Genomic DNA, 23733 nt, shown 5'->3' with positions numbered 1-23733 from the left:
ACTGTTAAATAAATATGTGCATATACCAGTTCAAACCTGTGTTAGCTTGAGTTTGCAAGTAAGTAACTACTTTCTCTCCTTTCGTTTTTCTTTTTGTACTGTGTGTCATTACAATCTTGTTACAAGTTTTTAAGCTGAAACCCATTACTTTTCTACATGATTCCCTGCGCTCTTTGCTGTTGATTCTCTCATTTCCTTTTCTTTTTGTACTTTCCTTTCACTATAATCTTGTTAAAGTATTGTAAGCAACCCATCATTTTTCTGCACGATTTACTGCGTTCTTTGCTGTTGTTTCTCTCATTTCCTTTGTTTTTTGTACTTTTATTTCACTATGATCTTGTAACAAGTATTGTAAGAAGTTTTAGAACCACCTCCTGTATTTGGATTTAGGATATAAAGAATGGCAAATACATCGGAAAATGAGCTAGACATGAGATGATAAATATATAAATGAACAAAAATTGTACTAAGCGGATGAGCATGGAGGGTTTTGAAATTTATCTAGAATAGAAATTATAAATTTTCAGTTTGAAAGTTTTAAAAACAGGAATTATCAGTTTGATATTATTAATTACAAAGATGTGGGTAGTTGGGAAACATGATACTGTAATATAGTCCTAAATGATTAAACATTGCCGTCTATTTTTTGCAACAGCTGGGAAAGCTAGGTTTAGTACTACTAAGGCAAGTAGAGAATCATTAGCAGTATGTGGGTTTAGTAAAAATATACTCCCTCTGTCCCATCCATTTCTTTACGGTTACTATTTTGGGCCGTCCCATCCATTTCTTTACATTCCAAAAATAGTAAACTTTTAATAATATAAAACACTATTACACCCACTAACTTCCTCCACTCTCTCAAATTTATTATTAAATATTGATAGGTCCCACTACTTTAACCACTTTTTATTACTTTACATTACTTTACCTACTTAAATATATATATATATATATTGGTCTCCGTGCCCACCAGAAACGTAAAGACCCTGGTGGGATGGAGGGAGTACTGAGTATATAATCATTTTTGTAGAAAGCTTTTTTTCTTACTGACATGAACACATGGATTCCGTAGAGTTTTTTATTTTTATTTCCTCTACTACACACCCTAATTTTTCAGTGACTTAACATACACGGACAATCATTTTTCAATTTGTTGTAAATGATCTAACTTTTATTCCCATCTGTATTTTTATTCTCTTTGTAAGTTGCTAAAAATTTACAGGTATATGTAGGATGGATCCTATGGATGTTGATGATGTTTTTCCTTCTCCACCGACTCTTTATGATCAGTTTAAAGTGGATTTTCCTCCTAACCCTAATGAGGTAGGCAGTTAACCTTTAATTAACTAATAATTATGTGTATCTTGTTTTGTTTTGTAGATTTTTTTCTTTCTTTGAAGGCTAAATTATATTAATCATACGGGTAAGTACACCCCACAGTTAGCTAGCCTACCCTAATAGGAGTAAAACTTTTAGATGACATTGTCTTAACTTCAATATCTCCAAAACCCAACAGTTCCAATGTGGTTTTAATAGCAACCAAACTGTCCTCTTTCCATGCTTACACCACAGTACTTCTTTGAAGTAGCTCTTTGAAGTTCTCATTTATGTCTAGATGTATAGTCCGAGAATCAGACTTGTTGTTTTCTGTGGTCGATCCCACATGATTTCTAGTTCTATCTGACTGGTCTTTTTGAGGGTTATGATGTTCTTCCATTCTGGTGTCGCCTTTTCCTTTGTGGATCTCTACCCAGTTGCTATTTGCCTTCCCCTCACCGTGATAAGATATCTTTTTGTCATTCTTTTCCACGTACAAAGTTGATTAATTTCCTTTTTTCTTCTTAGCTTACTTGACCTGTATAATCTTGTCTTGTAGCTTGTAATTTTCCAATCTTCTGATTATCTCATGAAGAGTCTTTTCTTCAAACACTTAAACAAATCCTTATCTTCTATTTTGGGAGTCTCGTTTTTTTGGCAGAATAATGTCCTTAATTCTACCAATTTCTTTGAAGACTCTCCATAAATCCCTTAGTCGTATACATTGTGGGAGATTAGCTACATAAGCAGTTTTATTTTCCAAATTTTGTCTAAAAAAGTTGCTTTTAGACTTTGTGCTTGAACCTTTCTCGTCTTATGCTGATGAATCTCCTTCCCCTTAAATCGCAGCAATGCACCCTTGTAATCTCTTCTTGATGGTTTCCTACACCTTGCTAACGTCATGTTGTGTATTTGATCGAGTGCTCCTGTAATGCTATGATCTACTCCTTGTAGTGCTTCCTTTGCTATGATGACATCCACCCATTCGATATGAGACTTTATAAATTCCTGAATCGCTTGATCTTCAACTATGTCCTTTTGACTTTTATTCGGTTCCTTCGGCATAAGTAAGACACTCTGAGTAATCTTTCCTCCTTTATATCGTTCCATGGTGATTCATCTTTAAACCCGCATTCGTACTTCACCCTTTGAGTTATGATAAAACTTTTTCTCTCAGTTGTCCCTTTATGTGACGGTCACTTTCACCATATCTCCTGGCATTCTTCATATCCCAATTCTGAAAATTCCTCTGCCATCTTTTGCTTGCATCAAGTGACTCATATATCCGCTCCCACCAAACTTCATCAACATGAAAAGCCTGAGAGCCGCACCTGTAGCCATTAGATTCACTAGCTGCCTTAGATCTCTCTACTGCGTCTTGCAAATTTTGATCCGAATGTTTCTCTTTCCTATTTCCTAGCTTTCTCTTTTTCTCATATTTCTCTCTTATGTTCTTTTTAATGAAGTTAGTTGTTGAAAGAGTCCAATTTTGATCGTAGTTCCGTATTATTTAACCAACTTCGAGCTGGTGCACGTTATAAAAAAAGCACAATGGAGAAGCATTTTTTTTCATCAACAAATTAATAACTGTTATGCTTAAACCGCATTATGCTGTTTTGTAGATCAATGATTAGAAATTAATACAAAACTATTAATGTGTGTTAACGGAGGAATTTGGTGATAAAAAATTTGGGGAGGGTTGCTGGAATTACGGTGGTGGTTGACGACGGCGAACGGCGTAGGACGCTGAATAGGCGTTGGACATTCGAACGGGCGGAGGATGTTTGAACGGGCGTAGGACTTTCGAATGACGTAGGACGTTCGAACGACGTAGGACGTTCGAACGACGTAGGATGATAGAACGATGTAGGACGCTTGAACAAGCGTAGGACGTTCGAACAGGCGGAGGACGTTGGAATGGGCGTAGGACGTTCGAACGGCGTGGGACGTTTGAACAAGCGTAGGACGTTCGAACGGGCGGAGGACGTCTGAACCGACGAAGGACGTTTGAACAAGCGTAGGACGTTCGAATGGGCGGACGACGTCTGAACTGGCGTAGGACGTTTGAACAAGCATAGGATGTTCGAACGGGCGGAGTACGTTCGAACCGGCGTAGGACGTTCGAATGACGTATGATGAATGGGGTTGGGGTTTGGTATTTGTTGATGGCTGAGATCGTATGGATTATCGGGTTTGTAATTAAGATCGAATGTCGAATTCAATCTCCTTCGCACAGTTGCTCCATCCATACAATGTGCCTACGTACCCCTATTTATAGGGGATCAAGCCAAACGTAGTTCTTGGAGAGCAAGAAATCTTGATGGGCTAGGTTTCCTTCTCCAAAGGTCCATATGATTGATTCCGCGGCCTTAAGTAACCGTCATGGGCTAAAGCCCAGCTATTTTCTCGCAGCATGACGGTTAAGCTATTGACCCGAGATCATCGGAATCAAAGCCCACCTTGAACCACAAAGAATATAGCCAGTCAAAGGGCTAGCCTTTCTGAATTACCTGACAGCGGTTGCCTTCCAGTCCATCAACATCCAAAGCTTTCCAATCGGGCTAGGCCCAAGCTAACTCCTGCTCAAAGTATTCCAAAGGATGACCTCTCCGAGATGGACGACTAAGAAAAGGGACTTAAACTTTCTTGGTGGTTATGTATTTTTGAAATATTCATGTTGGGAATTCGGGTAGCAATCACCCTGAATATATGCTTTTCTTCTTCTTTTTTTGTATTTGCCGAGTATAGTTTGAGCTTAGGATGCTGATAAAACATGCCGTGTGAAAATCGGAAAGTTCCCTAATTTAATAAAATGTATGGAATTTCAAAACCCCGAAGTTTCTACGAACGAATGACAAGCATACGATACACCTCAGAATAACCGACCATTTTTGGGCTGCCAGCCAGCCTTTAACTGATCCGTTTTCTCAAATACTGATATTTAAATCACATAACAAATCGAAAAATAATCCAATCCACACGAGTCAAGTTAGGTTATGCAATATACGGTATTAGTGACCACATAAAGCTAAAATTATTATATTTTGCATATTTTTCATTTTTAAAATAATTACGGAAATTCCGGATATTACAATTACTATATATATATATATATAATTTTAAAAATAATATATTAATTTTAAATAATAATAATAAATTAGGACAGAGGGAGTATTAAGATTATAGTATAGACAATGTTAAATTATATATCAACATACAATACTAGAAATTAGCACGTGCCTCATACGGTTATTATTCTAGTTATAATATAGGATAGGATATCAATTAAAATAATTAGAGTTGGATATAAATTAGAATTTGAGCCCGATTTGAACAATCCTAATCCAAATTATAAAAGATTAAGGGCACGTTTGGGATATCATAAAATAAGTAACTTATATATTAAAGTTGAAAAGTGTAATATAAGTGATAAGTAAATTATTGATTATAAGTGATTTAAGTGTTTGGATAACTTTTCATATAAGTTGGTGATGTGTTTGGTAAATTATAACTTATAAGTTATTTTTTAAAAAATTAAATTTTAATAGACGAATATAAAAAGTTGAAAGATAAAATTTTAAAAAATTAATAATTAAATATAAATTAATTTTGAGAAATTACCAAAAATACTAAGGGGTCGTTTGGTTCACGAAGCGGTATGGGGTTGGAATGAGAAATCAGGTTAAGGTGGTATGGGGTTGAGGTATCATTCTTGATATCATGTGTTTGGTTGAGTGGTGTAATGAATATATAGAATTAAAATATTTTTAAATTATTAAATTTTATTAGTTAAAAATATTAATATAATTTTATTTTTATCCAATTTTGAGTTGTTGATTTAATTTTGTGTCAAGTATTTACATGTAACTGTCTATAAAATTAAAATATTTTTGATTCCCCATACCCAGGTTTCATAACCACATCCCCTCTAATATATCAAAAACTCATATCTTGGGGATTTGAGGTATGGGTTTGGAGGAATAAATTTTCCAACCAAACATCAGGTATGAGTTTGGAATGAACAAAACTCATACCTATACCTGAAAAATTTGAACCAAACGACCTCTAAGTTTTTTAAGTTTTTTTGCGACTTTACATTATTCTAATAATATTTGTAAAATACAGTGCAACCAAAATCAACCGGATATTTAACTAATTATATCGAATTTTTTGGTTACATGAAATTGTAGAAACCCGTCGAGATTGCATGTAGTTGCAGAAATATTATATTTTTGCAAAATAAAATTGAAATATCATATTTTTTGCAAATAAAATTTTTAAATAAACTTATTTTTAAAATGATTGTATTTTTGAAAAAAAAAATTTAACTTGGCCACTTTTCAAAATTTCCCATTATTCTTAGAAATGTAAATTTCTTTTTCACTAATTTCAAACCAAATATCTTCACTATTTAATTTTATATGACAATTCGCTTCGTGTATGTCTTTTAAAGTTCTTCGGACACATTTAAAAAAGATAATTATTTTATCAATACAAATCTATCTATATTATATTATAATAAAAAAAATATTAAAAATTTGGTTGGTATCATACATGTTTGTTGGTACATAATTTTACCTAATTACTATTACTTTTATATACTACAAATATAGATAATTAAAATTTTGAGATTCCAATCTCATCAACTACATTATATATTAAAAATTTATTTCAAATTTCATCAGTTACATATCATTTTAATATAAATAAAAGATATAAAATATTAATAAAAATATTTAAACTAAATAATAATATACAAAAAAATGCAGGTAGAGTTAGTAGTTGAAAAAGAAGAATAATTTGAATTGGAAAACGGAGAATGTACCTATGTACCCACTTTCCCTTATCAACGAGTAAGCAGTGTATAAAGCACGTTTACTTTTTTTTCCAAACGGCACTCACAAATTAGAACGGACGTTTAGCACAGATAAATGGGCGTTTTGAAGTAGCGAAACAGCCACTAAATTAAAAATGTATTATCATATATAAATACCCGGCCGGGGTTGTCGGGTCAGGCAACTAACTAAAAAGGATAGGAGAAGGGTAAAGTATGCGGTGCGAATTGAATGGAGGGACCGTGGAGTAATCCAGTGAATTTCCGTAATTTTCGTAGATCAGGAAATATCAAGATCTTCGATTTCAGCGTGGAGCCATGGGAGGTACCACGCGGACAGGAAGATTATGATTATAGTTAGTTAGATCAAGAGATCGAACAAGAGGAAGATGAAAGGATGAAGAAGATCCTACTAGGAGTCAAGAAAACCATGGGAAGCCTAAATAACGAAACCATAAAAAATCACATTTTTGAGGAAAGAAAGTGTCTTGTGGAGTCGGAGCAGTACGCCAACGACATCAATACTACTAAGGTACGTAGTATTTCCGTTCTGAATTACTTGTCCATTTTGACTTTTACGCGTATTTTAAAGAGTTTTTTTTATTACGTATTTGGAACCTACCCATGCATGCAAGCTTTATTTTACTGTTGTTAACCTCTCTTCTTTTTTTTTTCTTGGATTTAGGGTTTCGAGGTTGGATTTAGCTTTATTTTATTTCCGTTTTTCAAGTAATGAAAGAATTATTCTTAATTTTTAGTCAAAAGTTGGTCAATTTGACCACTGAAAAGTCAAACGTGACAACTTAAAAGGAACGGAGGGAGTATTTTTTAATTAAAATTTTTGAATATTTTATATATTAAACAATCCAAAAATAAAATGACTTAAAATTTAAATTCTATTTACATGTTATGTATTTGAGAGAAATATGGTATTGGCTCGAATATCCAGAAAATACACGTTTAGATAAAAACATTGATTGAATATTGTTCAATAAAAATTTGGACATTAATGGTACACGCGTGTTAGGAAGGAATTATGTAACACATTATTTGAGAATTGGTTAATATGTATTAAACATAAAAAGAAAACCTTTGAATCCTAAATTGTAATAGTATTAGAATTTAAACTAACGAAAGAAGTTGATTTTAATATTAATTAGGATTTGAATTAGAATTATCGGACGGATTGATCGATTCACACCGATATTGCATCAGTATAAATAGATACTCCATAGTCCATATTGTTAAATGAAACGCACATGGCTGATATAACATTAATTTTTAATAAGAATTATAATATTCAATCCTAATTATAAAAGTATAATTTCTACTATTATAAATACCCCCAGCCGGTGAAGGGTAAAGTATTTATGCGAATTGAATTGAGAGAGCAGCAGAGAGGCTCAGGTATCATAATGGATAATCTCCACAATTTTCCTAGAAAAAAGATTTTCAATTTCAGCCTGGAGCCATGGGAGGTACCACACTGACAGGAAGATTATGATCATAGTTGGTTAGATCAAGAAATCGAACAAGAGGAAGATGAAAGGATGAAGAAGATCCTACTAGGAGTCAGGAAAACCATGGGAAGCCTGGATAACGAAACTATAAAAAATCACATCTTTGAGGAAAGAAAGTGTCTTGTGGAGTCGGAGCAGTACGCCAACGACATCAATACTACTAAGGTACGTAGTATCTCCGTTTGGAATTACTTGTCCATTTTGACTTTTACGCGTATTTTAAAGTATTTTTTTAATCACGTATTTGGAAATTACCCATGCATGCAAGCTTTATTTTACTGTTGTTAACCTCTCTTCTCTTTTTTTTGTTGGATTTAGGGTTTCGAGGTTGGAGAATATCCCTATCTAGATCGCCATCGTTTTGGTAGCTTGATTACAAGATATTACTGCCCACCGGATACCACCATCACTGATTACGAGTTGGAGAAATTAACTAGTTTCGTGATTTTGGCCATTGCTCAATATAATTCCACACACGAAACAGAGTTTGGCAACGTCTTAGTCATCAAGGCAATGACATCTTCTTCTTGTGGGCATTGGCACTATTTGACTTTCGAAGCCAACTTGCCTGATCATCCTCCCCAGATTTTTCAAGTCAAAGTGCATGAGGAGCCCAATTGGGTATCCTCACCTGTATTTGTCGAATTTGTGAGGCAGGCTTAATTGGAGTTTGTCTTCTTCAGACATGATTATTTTCGGATCTTAAACTGTTTGTGTGTTAACAGATCTGCTCTGATACCACTTGTTAGGTCACACACACTGTAGAAGGGGGTTGAATACAGTGTTTATCACAATCAAATCGAATTAAAGAACACAAGTAACAGAAAACAAATTTTATTAAACTCTGTAACAATATGGAACTGTCCTCTCTCAGTGATGAACAAATTATCACGAGAGCTACTAGGGTTACAATAAATTATAACTTCGATTATGATAACACATATAGTGTAAACCCTATGTCTGTGTTTATATACTACACAGTTACAAGATAATCGCTAATTGATATGGAATATAATTCTGCTTCCTAAAATATATCAACTAGTTATCTTTTCTTCCAAGTATTCTATTCTTCATAGAATTCCTTCTTCATGCATATCTCTTCTTGCGTTTTTCTTGATCTTATTTCCTTTCAACCAGCCGCCTTCCTTATCTGAAAGTGTCCTTAAGTCCTGATATTATCTTCTGATAAATATCTCCTGATAACTAAAGTTCTGACAACTTAAGTTCTGACTTCAGTATAAGTGCTGATTTCCAGTTAAGTACTGAGTTGTCCTGTTTAAATAAGATCTGAAAACTAAACACAAATCATATTAGTCATGACATTATCAAATATATCTAACAATCTCCCCCAACTTGTAAATTAGTATAATATACAAGTTTAACAGATATTTGATGATGTCAAAAACATTAAGTACAAATGCATGAGAATTTGACTAGATAACTACAACTTACAGTCCTTGTAGCTTTACCATCTTTAACTTCTGATAACAGCTTCAGTCTGTATACACATCATGTAATAACCCCAGTTTTTGGAATTTTTTTAAAACCCTTATGAATAGTGATTTTGCTGATTATGCTGAATAAGAAAACTTTTCATACCACACTTTGTAGAGGTTCTTTTATTGTTCTTCTGAGATCTTAATAGTACTCTATATGGTATATAAGTATATGTAAAGATCATCAGAATCCAAATTCGAACACTTTGATTTTTCCCGAAAATCCACCAGATACCGAAAGAATTGAGTATAAGGTAACAGGATAAAAGGGATTTAAATTCAAGGATTATAAGAGAGGATCATATAAGAAATATAATATATTGAGAAAGGTTTAGGGGAACCCAAGTAATAAGATCCCGGGTATGATCCCTCAAACGATAAACGAGAACGAAAATTAAACGAACCGTATAACTGATAAGCGGTCATTAACCAAACAATTAAGCAAGGATTAGCATAAGAAGATGCTTCCACCACCAAGTGATGACAAGTGGCAAGAGATGAAGTCACCAAGATGATGTCATGCTTAGTCATACTCCACTCACTTTAAACAACCAACAAATCATCCAAATATCCCATTAACTTCATTTTCCACCACAAAAACATTCAACAAAGCAAATACTCTCCCAAGAACACATAGCTCACGGCTTTTTCATTTTTTCAAGGAGAAAAATTCCAAAAATCAAGTTTCTAGCTTTGTTAATTTGCAAGGTAATTACCCAAGGTCCTTTATGATTAGATAAGCATATCCTAGGAGTTTAAGCTTCTATTTCTTCATGAATCTCTTCCAATAAATCAAGGAAGAAGATGATGAATAGTATTTTCAAGATTACTAACTTTATTTTCTTTGATTTCCTTTAAGATGCAAGCATTCCTAAGCTATCTCAAGGCTTCTCAAGGCTTCTCAAGGCTTCTTAAGGCTTCCTAGCTACTCTAATCACTCCAAGGAAGGTATAACACCTCCAAACCCTAACTTTACTTTGAGTATTAAGATGGTTTTAATGGTTATAGTAAATGAGAAGCATGATGCTTGTGTGTTTAGAGTTTGGATTGGATTTGTAGTGATTTGGATGTTGAAATCTTGGTTATTAGTTAATGAACTTAAGAATAGTTTTAGTTCATGTTTGAGAATAATATAAATTGGAAAACTTGAGGTGTTGGGGATGTTGTAGTGATGTATGGATGGAGTTTGGTTGTATGGTTGAATTGTGGTTGATTTGGAGTAGGATAAAATTTGGTAATCGCGTAAACATAGCCGTCGTAATGCCCGATTTACTTTAGACTGTTTTTGTTCTTAACATCAAGACCCGTGAACTCACTGTTAGGTTTTGACCATTGACATGATTAGATAGTTCATGTTACGAGCTTCATTTTGATATGTGGTTCGTTTGAATCCGATGTACGGTTTAGGAGAAACAACCATTTTAAGTAATGGCGCTTCGCGACCGAACCATTACCCCTCGCCTTACTTTGAAACCTTTCTTAAGGACTTTAAATGACTAATTGGGGTATGAAACAATTATTTTAAGTGGGTTAGGCAGTTGGTAAGGTACTCGCGAAAGAATCGCCTTAAAACTCTTAATGGTTAATTTATTAAAAATGGTAGAGCCGAGGGTACTCGAGCGACTTAAGTGAATCGTTAAGCGTGAAAGCGAATGTTAGGGCTCTAAATGGTTAAATTCTAGTTTCTTAAGCGATCGTGGTTTAATTCTGGCTTATGTTGTTGTTCATAGGTTATCGGACCCACTCTAAGCTTAAGTCTACCCCGGAACACTCAGACAAGTTTTCTACCCGTTATACTATTGTTGTGATGTATACATATGTATATGCATTATCTTGTGATAGATGCATGGTGGTTAATTAGCAAATCTTGCGATATATTGGAGCATGTGATATGGTATATATGCATGTCTGTTTCGTAATCTTGATATATATTGTTGATTCAATTGCTTATAGTTGCATAATACATATGCTAGAGATAAGCAATAATTGCGTATATCCTTAGTATAGGGGACCCAAAGATGAATATTTTCTAAAACCGGGAGTCGATGTTCCCGAGTATATTATATATATATATACTTATATATATATATTGATATAGTTTTCAAAACTATTAATCGAATAAGGTTTATTCGATAACTTTATTTTTATTAATGAATATTACTTTGAATATTCATTCGAGGACTTATGACTCGGTTTATTTTATTAATGAATATTACTTTGAATATTCATTCGAGGACTTATGACTCGGTTTATTTTATTTAATGAATATTAGTTGAATATTCATTCGAGGACTTATGACTCCGTTTATTTTAATTAATGAATATTAGTTGAATATTTATTCGAGGACTTATGACTCTGTTTATTTACTAATTAATATTCTTTATTTTATTAAAGAATAATGTTTCGATAATCAAACTTATTTTCGATTATTCAAATAAAGATCATACTTTCATATAAGTATATCTTTGGTTATTAATATTCATTTCAAGTATGAGTTTTAAAACTTTTACTTCAATTATTTTTATAAGGATTATCCTTATGGGAATATTATTTAAATAAGGGTTAATTGCACTTTTCACCCTACTACTATGTTTCAAAAACAAATTTGTACCAGAATTTAAGAAATTCAGTTTGCACCCTCATACTTTAACTTTGGAATTCATTATGCACCCATTTTCAGAATTTTGTTGAATTGGGTAGGGGTAAAACCGGAAATTCAACAATATACTTAATCAAAATAAAATATAGCTTGTTCAAATATTATTAAAAATTGTATATTATTTTATAGCAACTATAAAATAATAAATTTTTAATTTTCAAATAACACTATTAATTTTACATTCGATTATCATTTTTTTAATATCAATTTCAAAAATTTTATTACTCTACTTAATTAAATTTAGTTATATAATCAAAATTAATTGTTAAAATATTTTTTTATAGAATTACAAAATACTAGAATTAATAATATAAAATGAAATCAAAACTCAAATTACTATTATCATTTAAAAAATTAAAAACTTACAATTTTGTATCAAAATTCAATTTTTAACATTATTTTAAAAGACATGAAATTAATTTACTTAATATTTTTGCTGAATTTCCGGTTTTACCCCTATCCAATTCAACAAAATTCTGGAAAGGGGTGCATAATGAATCCCAAAGTTGAAGTATAGGGGTGTAAACTGAATTTTTCAAAGTTCAGGTACAAATTTGTTTTTGAAACATAATAGTAGGGTGCAAAGTGCAATTTACTTTTTAAATAATAATATTCAGATATTTTCTAATATATCGGGACTGATTTATTTCATTAAATCAGCATTACTCCAAACATTCTTAAAAATATTTTCGAGTCTTCAAAATGATTTTAAAAGTTAGAGCGGATCCCAAAACTCGTTTTCAAATTTAAGCTCTTCCTTTCAAAGGGGACTTGAATACTCGCTCAAAAATCTAAGGGATCCGGCTCTGTGGTGTATTTTATATTCGCAACATGGTTGCTGTTTTGAGAAAATAATTTAATTACTTTCCCAATGTTCGGGAAGTAAGTCCATCTGATTGAGTCGGCATAAGCGACAGGCCGGGGTACGGTCTATGAAGGTGTAAGAGGCTGGGTGACAGTCCATCCACGCGTGAGTGGCCGGGTAACGGTCTAGCGCGAGGTCCTAATGCGGCCAGGGTGATGACCGGCGAGGAATTCATCCATCTACAGTAGAAAAGGTTACTTATTGGTATCTTTGCCTGATCAGCAAGATATCGGGTTTATGCCAAAATTCTTTTCTTTCCAAATTCATTGGATATTGCAACTCTGTTCATACTTTACATGACAGAGGTTTTCAGGAAATGTATGGGAGATATATATGAATATATATATATATCGGGACTTAATGAAGTATCTCATAACTTCATTTCATTCAATGATATTTCAAAGATTGAATATATTCAAGTCTTATCTTGTAGTCTCATCAGTGTGATAAACTTTTGAAACTGATGATACCTTGAACGGTGGTAGTTCAAGTAGTATCCAGAAAAGATATAAGTATATTGGAGTATCTTGTAACTTCATCTTTTCAACTTATATCTGGTTAATGATTATCTTATGCATGACAAAGATTTTCACAAAAACGTTGAGACAAGGCTAGATATATGAGATCACCTTGCAACGATATTTTTATACAGTTATAAACTGGAACTCTATGTATATTATACATGTCAGAGGATTTCAAAGATTATGAAAAGTATATATACTTATATACTGAATATTTTGTGACTTGATCGCGTTAAGATATCAACTTGGTTCATTTCTTCTTGACCAAGACTTTCATGAATACTATGAGAATGGTCATATATTGTTAATTATTATACCTATTATTTTGGTGGGCTTGCTGCTCACCCTTGCTTTCTTCTTTCATCACACAACAATAGATAGAAAAGATGAACAGGACCAAGCTTCCGTTAGGAAACGTTCCGCAGTTTTCTGGAAGCGTTGATGCCGCCGTAGCTGAGGTAGGAGCTACCAATAGGCTAGATTTTCAACTATTGATGAACTAGACTTATGTATAATATGAATTATAATAATGGCAAGGAATATGTAAATTATTCAGAAACCCTTTTAAGGTGTAGCGGTTTATAATTGTAGAATAAAATGACTTGTGTTATTTTTGGTATTCATCTCTGAGACTATAACTTGTGGTGTGTGTGTGTATATTGTGGGGTCACAGTACTCAGTAGTTGGTTGACTATTAAGATTAAGTATTGATAAGGGAAATGGAACTCGTGACAACCCGAATCCCCGACCCCGGATTTGGGGGTGTTACAGAAATGGTATCAGAGTCAAGCGTTATAAACCTCAGAGATGATGTGACGTTAAGATAATAAGTTCACTAAGATAATAAGAACTCTTGCCAAGTTCATAGTCGGACTACCTAGCGTAGTACTGACAATTAAAACCCTTATGGGAACCCTTATAAATATCATGGTAGTAACATAGTTCGTTCTCGTATAGGGCAGCGGGGCACCGAACCCTGAGGTTCAGGAGCATCAGCCTGAGGATGTTTTATTACATGTTGGAGATCACATTGTGAATCCAATAGAGTACCCTAACAAGGGACCGGATGAGATTCATATTGAGAATGTTGCGGTTGAGGATGTTATCCCAGAAGGGATTGTTGCTGAGGAGGATCTCGTGGAGGATCCTGACGAGAATGAAGAGAGGACCGCTGAGGAATTGATGACCGTAGTCAGGGCGACTACCAGAGCGAGAATGGCCGCGAGGGTGGCACCAGAGGATGAAGAGTTACCAAGGGCACAAAGGATGATGAGGGCAGAAGGAGTGGGGCCTTCCACGACACCAATTATACCAGTGTCAGACCCTCTTCCAGAGGTTCCTGTAGACATCCATGAGGTTCCACCAATTCATGTTCCCTCCCATGTACAGAGCCCAACACCTACTGAGGAAATGCCACCTTTATCTCCTGCACCATGGTCACCTGATACTGTGCTTTGTTATCCATTTGGATCTCCTGGGTCTACACCACCTGCACCCCATGGACTGCTAGATGCTACCACTCAGGCTTCTCTTATCGCCGATTATTATATGACTTTGGGTGGCCTGTCTGAGGCCCGTAATGTTAGGAGTGATCTGTTGGATCGACTTAATGCACCAAGGATTGAGGGTGGGGTACTTCCGGCAGGATTAGCTTATAGCATGGAAAGGATTGAGGCTACCACCCGAATTGCAGTTAGAGGCCATCTTGAGGGTCAGATTGATCTAGCTCTACTTGCAACTATCTTAGACCTCATCACCGCTTTAATGGAGTAGGTTAGGGATGTCGTGCGTGCCCGCATTTCTTGATCCATATTAGTGTGCAGAGTCTGAGCAATTTGACAAGGATTTCATGCAGCACCGCTTTTGGAGGATTAGCCTAAGTTATGAATGAATAGTTTTAATGACTAGATGATTATATATGGTAGTACTTTTGGGATAGAAGCGATCAGCTCAAATGATGTAATTCTCTTTAATGTGTTTAGTTGTTGTACCCTCTAACAAATAGTTAAGTATATATTCGTTAATTTCAGTTCAGATCAGTTTGTTTGTGATAAGTTCATATTGTTAATTGCACTGTGAACACTTAAGAAAGTGTCATGAAGTTTATAGAACTTGAGAATTCATAATTTGCAATCATGCAAGGACTGAACGAGGGAAGGATTTAAGCAAAGTAAGTAAGACAAATATCCAGAGATTTTCAAAAAAATTCCAAGCATTATGCCCCCACGAGGAATAAGATTAGGGGCAAACCTTGAATATGATAATCAGGGAGGTCGCAATTAAGATATAAGGAAACAGAAAGTCGAGTAAGGAAAGGAGACCCGAGACGGTAATCCTATACGGCAATTCATGGACCTACCTAAACAAAACTTATACTTTTATCCCTAACCACCACCCTGAGGAAGCAATGCGGTGAGAAATTCTTTCAGGACCTTTAAGTCGCTAAGCTCTAAGAGTTCCAAGGAATAAGCTGAGCTAGTCGAGGCAAGAGCCTGGCTAAAGGAAATAGAGGAATCATTTGAGATTCTAAATGATTGATGAATCACAAAAGACTGTTTTTGTCACTTACCCTCCTAAGAGAGAGACCACCCGCTGGTGAAAGGCCAAGGAAGGCACGGAGCAAGAGATTATAATAAATTGATTTATGTTCAGTCAATTGTTTTTAGGAAAGTACTTCTCAAGGTTATGGAGATAGTGTAAAGGCTTTAGAACCAGAACAAAGACAGACAAGTATGATGAATTATGAATCTAAGTTGGAAAAGTTGTCAAGATTCGTTCTGAGGACACGAATCCAGAATGACGGGATGTTTGAAATCAATGCTTATGTTGTGTTGGTTCATGAAATAATGATAAGAGAAAGGAAAATAAAAAAAAACTGAAGTGGAAAGGAATATAAAGGCAATAGAGTTTGAGGAATGATGAGGGAGTTGGGTATGAGGAAACCCTAAAGACTCGTAGCAATAGAAATAGAAAATTATGTAATCGTTAGGATGAGGGTGATTCACCATGAGTTAAAATTGATGGTTGAAGGCATAAGAAATACATATATTTTATCCCCTGTAAGTTGGGAGGATTCGAGGAAACCTTGAGATAGTTCGAAGGATAAATAATGAGACGCGGATAGACTGAGGAGACAAGAAAGTAGGAAATTAGGAAAATTGGATGAAGGAAGTGACCTTCAGAAATGTGAAGTGTAAGACCGGTGGCTTGATACCCAGAAAGGGAGATGCTAGGTATGAGAGATATCCCAATATTGAGATGACTGTTGAGATAAACAACAAAAGTAAATGAGGATTTATTAAGTAGATTTTCACGTTGAAAAAGATATCTTCCAGAACATCCATGTTATCATTACCAAATCAGGAAAGAAAAGAGGATAATCATTGTTATCTTTTGTAGGCCATATGGATTGACCTCAATTTGAATAAGGATGCTATTATGAAATTAGGTATAGACTATCGAGGTGGGAATGATTAAATAGATAAGCTATGAAGGATATATGACTTGATTTATCCATGGAAGGATGCCTGTACCTTTTTAAAGGTGGAATTAATGATAGAACCTCGATAACTTGAGATGAATCCTAGGGGAATGCATAAAGGATGGCATTTCGCCCTTAATAGGGACAACATGAGTTTTGACAGTATGAATTGGAAAGGATTAAGGTAACAACAACCTTTATATAGACAATGATTCTGGTATTAGTAAATGGTATCTTGATATGCCCTGTGCCTAAGGTGTACCTGATGAAAGATTTAAAGATAACCTTAGAGGTTTTACAAGGAAAAAGGTAATATTCAAAGTTCTCAAGAATAGAAATTTTGATAAAGGAAATGTGACGTAATTATAATAATGCCAGGTGGGGCACATGTTGAACTATAAGAAAGTATAGATTGACCCAATAAGGGTCGAGATTGGTGAAATCAAGAAGGACCCAAAATAAGAGACGTCCTAAGTATGATCAAGAGTCAATCGTGACAATGTTAACCTCTAAAAGACCGTGGCAATAACTTATGGAAAAGTGATGATATATTTTTTTACCAAGGCGTAATGAAGAGCATTTTCACACAAGCAGTGATTGGAAATGAGGTAGAAAATTTAGTTGAAGGTCATTTAAATGACATTGATTGTAAGGAAACTTTACTATCAGGAAAGGCCAAAGAGGTGGCCGACACTTTAAATATAAGAGGATAATTATAGGCGCTAGTGCCAAAGGAATACAGTGATGATGGTTGAAGTCGTGAAGGTTGTATTATGGTTTGAAAGATTGACATTCCTTCTGATGATTGTACGATACTCAACCGTGATAGTAGTTTGGTAAAGATTTAATTTATGAAATCGCCGTGAGCGGGCTATCTATCTTATAAGGTTATATCTTGAGATAAGCCAGGACCATGTTACGAAAGGACTAAATGAACCTTTGAGCTTCATGTCTCCTAATAAAGACATATGGTTAATAATGGTGTTAACCTGCTATCGTTGCTTTTATTGAAACTCTTCTGCAATTTTATTTGCTTCATGTCATATGTACGCCAAGTTCAGGAGTGTTCTTCATGAATCATGGAATGGTGATTATGTTGCCTCCTTAGAAGAATCTGATACGACATGTATGGACTCCGTACGGTTAGCTATTAAGATTTCATAGAAAATGAATGACTACAGTAGGTCAGTGGTGGACCATGGTAATGCAACAATGATTCTGCGAGTAATGAGCTGATTACAACCGTGAGAGTTGTATTGGAGTGGATGTTGAGATTGAGTACCCCTAATGGGGTCGTGTTGATATATAAGTTATCATTGATAGACTACCTAGTGGAGTATTTACATATTATATATTTATTCCCTCTTATGAATAGAGAGTCGTATTACTATACGAGGAAGGTTGCGGTGCAAGTATAGAATTCTATTAACGATGATGTGTAGAATGAGATCCCAGATTCAATTTTCGATGTCGAGGGAGTTTCAAAGGTGATTGTGTATAAGCTCGAGCAAGAGCATGGGTCCATAGAATGATGGACAGAATATCAAAAATATTTAGGCATGTGAAATACGATGCTATAATACCTGATGTTGATATATATACGTATATGTTTTGTTCTCCTATGATAAACCTCTATAGTTCAGAGGTAGATTCCAAGCTAGATATTTTGTGGCAGTATATTTTATATATATATAATTCTCTTCAATTCATTCTTTTCTCTCCTTTTCATTTCATATAAGCTGAGAAGAACAACCCTTCCAGAAGGGGAGGTATTGCTGAATGACTATCTATCTGTGTGATAGAAGCCTAGTAGGATACCATATGTTGTTTAATTGCTCGTCAAGTACTAAAGGCTGGCCACCTTCTGTACTAACTATGCAATACAACAAGTGTTCATGATCATAGTGATCTCTCAACAAATTCCTTTACTTCTATATGATGGATCAAGCTTTCGAAGATAGAAGCAGCTAGAAAAGAAGCAGTATCAGTACGGTGGTATTTTGATTCTAACACGTTCGTGATACTAAGGTTGACGTGGTTATTAAAAGGTTATAGAACGCTAACGAGCAAAAGTGTAACCAGTATAGTATTATGTACGGAAGATAGTAACGACTACGAACTGGAAAAGAATGGGTATTGAGAAGTAAAAGCTATAATGCTAGAAGCTATGATGAGAGTCGGTTCAATAGACTTGAAAGAATTTGGAATGATCACTTAACGTAAATTAAGTTTTCTCACGATAATCGATCGTATGTCAGTATCGAGGTATCGCCTTATGAGATCCTTGAGGAAAGACAATGTCGATCTCCCTTATGTTAGGATGAAGATTGCAGAGCGTAAGATGCTTGGACCAGCAGTGGTCCAAAGGACCAAGGATATAATAGATCTAATCAGAGGACGGCTGGTAGTAGCCCGAGATGGACATAAGAAGTATGTTGATTCGACACAAAAGGACAAAGGATAGGAAGTAGGGGACCTAGTGTTGTTATAGGTATTCCCTGGGAAAGGATGGATGAGGTTTCAAAAGAAAGGAAAGCTAAGCCCTCGAATTGTTGGACCCTTTGAGGTATTAAGACGTATTGGGAAGTTAGCATATGAGCTAGCCCTACCCCCGAACTTGTAGCAAATTCATAACGTGTTCCACGTATCAATGTTAAGGAAGTATAATTCGGATGTCAGACAAATAGGGGCATATGAGCGCATAGACATACAACCAGACGTAACCTATATGGAGCAAGCGGGAAAGGTTATAGATTGAAAAGGAACAAGTGCTTAGGAGAAGGGTTATCAAACTAGGCAGAGTTTGGTGGTAGGACCACAATGTGAGAAAATTTACTCGAGAGTTAGAAAGTGCAATGCTAAGAGAGTATCCCTATTCATTTTCTATCTGATTCCGGGACGGAATCCTTTTAAGGAGAGAAGACTGTGATAACCCCAATTTTTGGAATTTTTTTTAAAACCCTTATGAATAGTGATTTTGCTGATTATGCTGAATAAGAAAACTTTTCATACCACACTTTGTAGAGGTTCATTTATTGTTATTCTGAGATCTTATTAGTACTCTATATGGTATATAAGTGTATGTAAAGATCATCAGAATCCAAATTCGAACACTTTGATTTTTCCCGAAAATCCACCAGATACTGAAAGAATTGAGTATAAGGTAACGGGATAAAAAGGATTTAAATTCAAGGATTATAAGAGAGGATCATATAAGAAATATAATATATTGAGAAAGGTTTAGGGGAACCCAAGTAATAAGATCCCGGGTATGATCCCTCAAACGATAAACGAGAACGAAAATTAAGCGAACCGTATAACAGATAAGCGGTCATTAACCAAACAATTAAGCAAGGATTAGCATAAGAAGATGCTTCCACCACCAAGTGATGACAAGTGGCAAGAGATGAAGTCACCAAGATGATGTCATACTTAGTCATACTCCACTCACTTTAAACAACCAACAAATCATCCAAATATCCCATTCACTTCATTTTCCACCACAAAAACATTCAACAAAGCAAATAGTCTCCCAAGAACACATAGCTCCGGCTTATGTTGTTGTTCATAGGTTACCGGACCCACTATAAGCTTAAGTCTACCCCGGAACACTCAGGCAAGTTTTCTACCCGTTATACTGTTGTTGTGATGTATACATATGTATATGCATTATCTTGTGATAGATGCATGGTGGTTAATTAGCAAATCTTGCGATATATTGGAGCATGTGATATGGTATATATGCATGTCTGTTTCGTAATCTTTATATATATTGTTGATTCAATTGCTTATAGTTGCATAATACCTATGCTAGAGATAAGCAGTAATTGCGTATATCCTTAGTATAGGGGACCCAAAGGTGAACATTTTCTAAAACCGGGAGTCGATGTTCCCGAGTATATTATATATATATACTTATATATATATATATTGATATAGTTTTCAAAACTATTAATCGAATAAGGTTTATTCGATAACTTTATTTTTATTAATGAATATTACTTTGAATATTCATTCGAGGACTTATGACTCGGTTTATTTTATTAATGAATATTACTTTGAATATTCATTCGAGGACTTATGACTCGGTTTATTTTATTTAATGAATATTAGTTGAATATTCATTCGAGGACTTATGACTCCGTTTATTTTAATTAATGAATATTAGTTGAATATTTATTCGAGGACTTATGACTCCATTATTTACTAATTAATATTCTTTATTTTATTAAAAAATAATGTTTCGATAATCAAACTTATTTTCGATTATTCAAATAAAGATCATACTTTCGTATAAGTATATCTTTGGTTATTAATATTCATTTCAAGTATGAGTTTTAAAACTTTTACTTCAATTATTTTTATAAGGATTATCCTTATGGGAATATTATTTAAATAATAATATTCAGATATTTTCTAATATATCGGGACTGATTTATTTTATTAAATCAGCATTACTCCAAACATTCTTAAAAATGTTTTCGAGTCTTCAAAATGATTTTAAAAGTTAGAGCGGATCCCAAACCTCGTTTTCAAATTTAAGCTCTTCCTTTCAAAGGGGACTTGAATACTCGCTCAAAAATCTAAGGGATCCGGCTCTGTGGTGTATTTTATATTCGCAACATGGTTGCTGTTTTGAGAAAAAAATTTGATTACTTGCCCAATGTTCGGGAAGTAAGTCCATCTGATTGAGTCGGCATAAGCGACAGGCCGGGGTACGGTCTATGAAGGTGTAAGAGGTTGGTGACAGTCCATCCACGCGTGAGTGGCCGGATAACGGTCTAGCGCGAGGTCCTAATGCGGCCAGGGTGATGACCGGCGAGAAATTCATCCATTTACAGTAGAAAAGGTTACTTATTGGTATCTTTGCCTGATCAGCAAGATATCGGGTTTATGCCAAAATTCTTTTCTTTCCAAATTCATTGGATATTGCAACTTTGTTCATACTTTACATGACAGAGGTTTTCAGAAAATGTATGGGAGATATATATGAATATATATCGGGACTTAATGAAGTATCTCGTAACTTCATTTCATTCAATGATATTTCAAAGATTGAATCTATTCAAGTCTTATCTTGTAGTCTCATCAGTTTGATGAACTTTTGAAACTGATGATACCTTGAACGGTGGTAGTTCAAGTAGTATCCGAAAAAGATATAAGTATATTGGATTATCTTGTAACTTCATCTTTTCAACTTATATCTGGTTAATGATTATCTTATGCATGAAAAAAAATTTCACAAAAACGTTGAGACAAGGCTAGATATATGAGATCACCTTGCAACGATATTTTTATACAGTTATAAACTGGAACTCTGTGTATATTATACATGTCAGAGGATTTCAAAGATTATGAAAAGTATATATACTTATATACTGAATATTTTGCGACTTGGTCGCGTTAAAATATCAACTTGGTTCATTTCTTCTTGACCAAGACTTTCTTGAATACTATGAGAATGCTCATATATTGTTAATTATTATACATATTATTTTGGTGGACTTGCTGCTCACCCTTGCTTTCTTCTTTCATCACACAATAACAGATAAAAAAGATGAACAGGACTAAGCTTCCAATTCGCAAAGGTTAGGAAACGTTCTGCAGTTTTCTGGAAGCGTTGATGCCGCTGTAGCTGAGGTAAGAGCTACCAATAGGCTAGATTTTCAACTATTGATGAACCAGACTTATGTATAATATGAATTGTAATAATGGCAAGGAATATGTAAATTATTCAGAAACCCTTTTAAGGTGTAACGGTTTATAATTGTGGAATAAAATGACTTGTGTTATTTTTGGAATTCATCTCTGAGACTATAACTTGTGGTGTGTGTGTGTGTATATTGTGGGGTCACAGTACTCAGTAGTTGGTTGACTATGAAGATTAAGTATTAATAAGGGAAATGGAACTCGTGACAACCCGAATCCCTGACCCCGGATTTTGGGGTGTTACATATCAGAATTTGAGCAGTTGTAGATCTTGACTTGGCTTCAATTACTGATCTCTTTGATATCAGGAGTTGTTCTGAGATAGTTCTTTAATAAACATCTCTCAGCATATTTAAGTTCATCAATCATCCTCCTTTTAGCATTCTTCAATTCAACTGTATCTTCACCAATTTGAAAGATAGTAGCCCTGAGATCATTTATTCTAGCTTTTCTTATGTCATGATCTAGTCTGATCAAATATGCCTTGTCAGACTCAAGATTGAATTCCTCAGCTTTATAACCCAGAAAGGTAGTTATAATCTTAGCAGAGTTAGGCTTCATCTCGACAATATCACCTTTGTGATCTCTGTACTTGGGACAGTATGTGCTGTCAGACTTCACAGAATAAAGCTTCTTCTGTCTCTGAATTTGAGTCTTCAAATAATTTGCAGCACCATCTGTTAATCTGTTTTTCACTTGAAATAAGAATAGAACATGTTCTAGTTCCTCATAATACTTCAGTGGTACAGCATTCTGTCTAATATAGTATACCCTTCCATCTGTCATAAAATATAACAAGATGTGTTCTTTCAAGAAGGTATGGTAAACTATTTGTACAGATTCAAGCTGATTCAATCTTTCAGGAGCTGCTCAAACACCTGGTTCACTCAAAGAAGTTGGATCATTGGTTGTGTTCTGTATTCTTCTTTCATCAACACTACCCAATCCAGATTTATCTCTTGCTTCTTTTCCTGTAACCACTCTTGCTTTAAAACCACTTGTTGCAGTCTTCAAAGGTTGAGTCTATTTAGCTTTGGTGAATCCTGGTAGGAGTAGCTTTGAAGGTTTAACATGAGCAATGACAGAGGTTTCCTTTAACTTATCTTCTGATATCAAGCCAACTTGAGCTATGTCAGAGGTTGCTTGCTTCAGTGTCATATCAGAACTTACTATATCTTGACTCTGAACAACTTGAGCCATGTCAGAGGTTGTTTGAGAAATCTTCCTTGAAATCAGAGTAAGATTAGCATCTTCATCAGATATTTCTTCATCCATAGCAGGCACATAAACCTTTACAGGTTCACCAACTTTTTCTTTGCCCTTGGACCTTG

The 23733-nt window shown here is 34.6% G+C and overlaps 1 long non-coding RNA gene across 1 annotated transcript; it reads left to right on the top strand.

Annotated features, from left to right (window-relative positions):
• Nucleotides 1-1232: 1232 nt before the first annotated feature.
• Nucleotides 1233-22423, top strand: LOC141720578 (uncharacterized). Its single transcript, XR_012574451.1, has 3 exons — nucleotides 1233-1323; nucleotides 10027-10115; nucleotides 22242-22423. It is a non-coding gene; the product is annotated as an uncharacterized LOC141720578 (long non-coding RNA).
• The last annotated feature ends 1310 nt before the right edge of the window (nucleotides 22424-23733 follow it).

The sequence above is a fragment of the Apium graveolens genome, chromosome 4 (genome assembly GCF_009905375.1).
Source record: "Apium graveolens cultivar Ventura chromosome 4, ASM990537v1, whole genome shotgun sequence".
In the NCBI taxonomy this organism is placed as follows: domain Eukaryota; kingdom Viridiplantae; phylum Streptophyta; class Magnoliopsida; order Apiales; family Apiaceae; genus Apium; species Apium graveolens.
The sequence above is the reverse complement of the archived record's forward strand: the minus strand, read 5'-3'. Positions and strand labels throughout refer to the sequence as shown.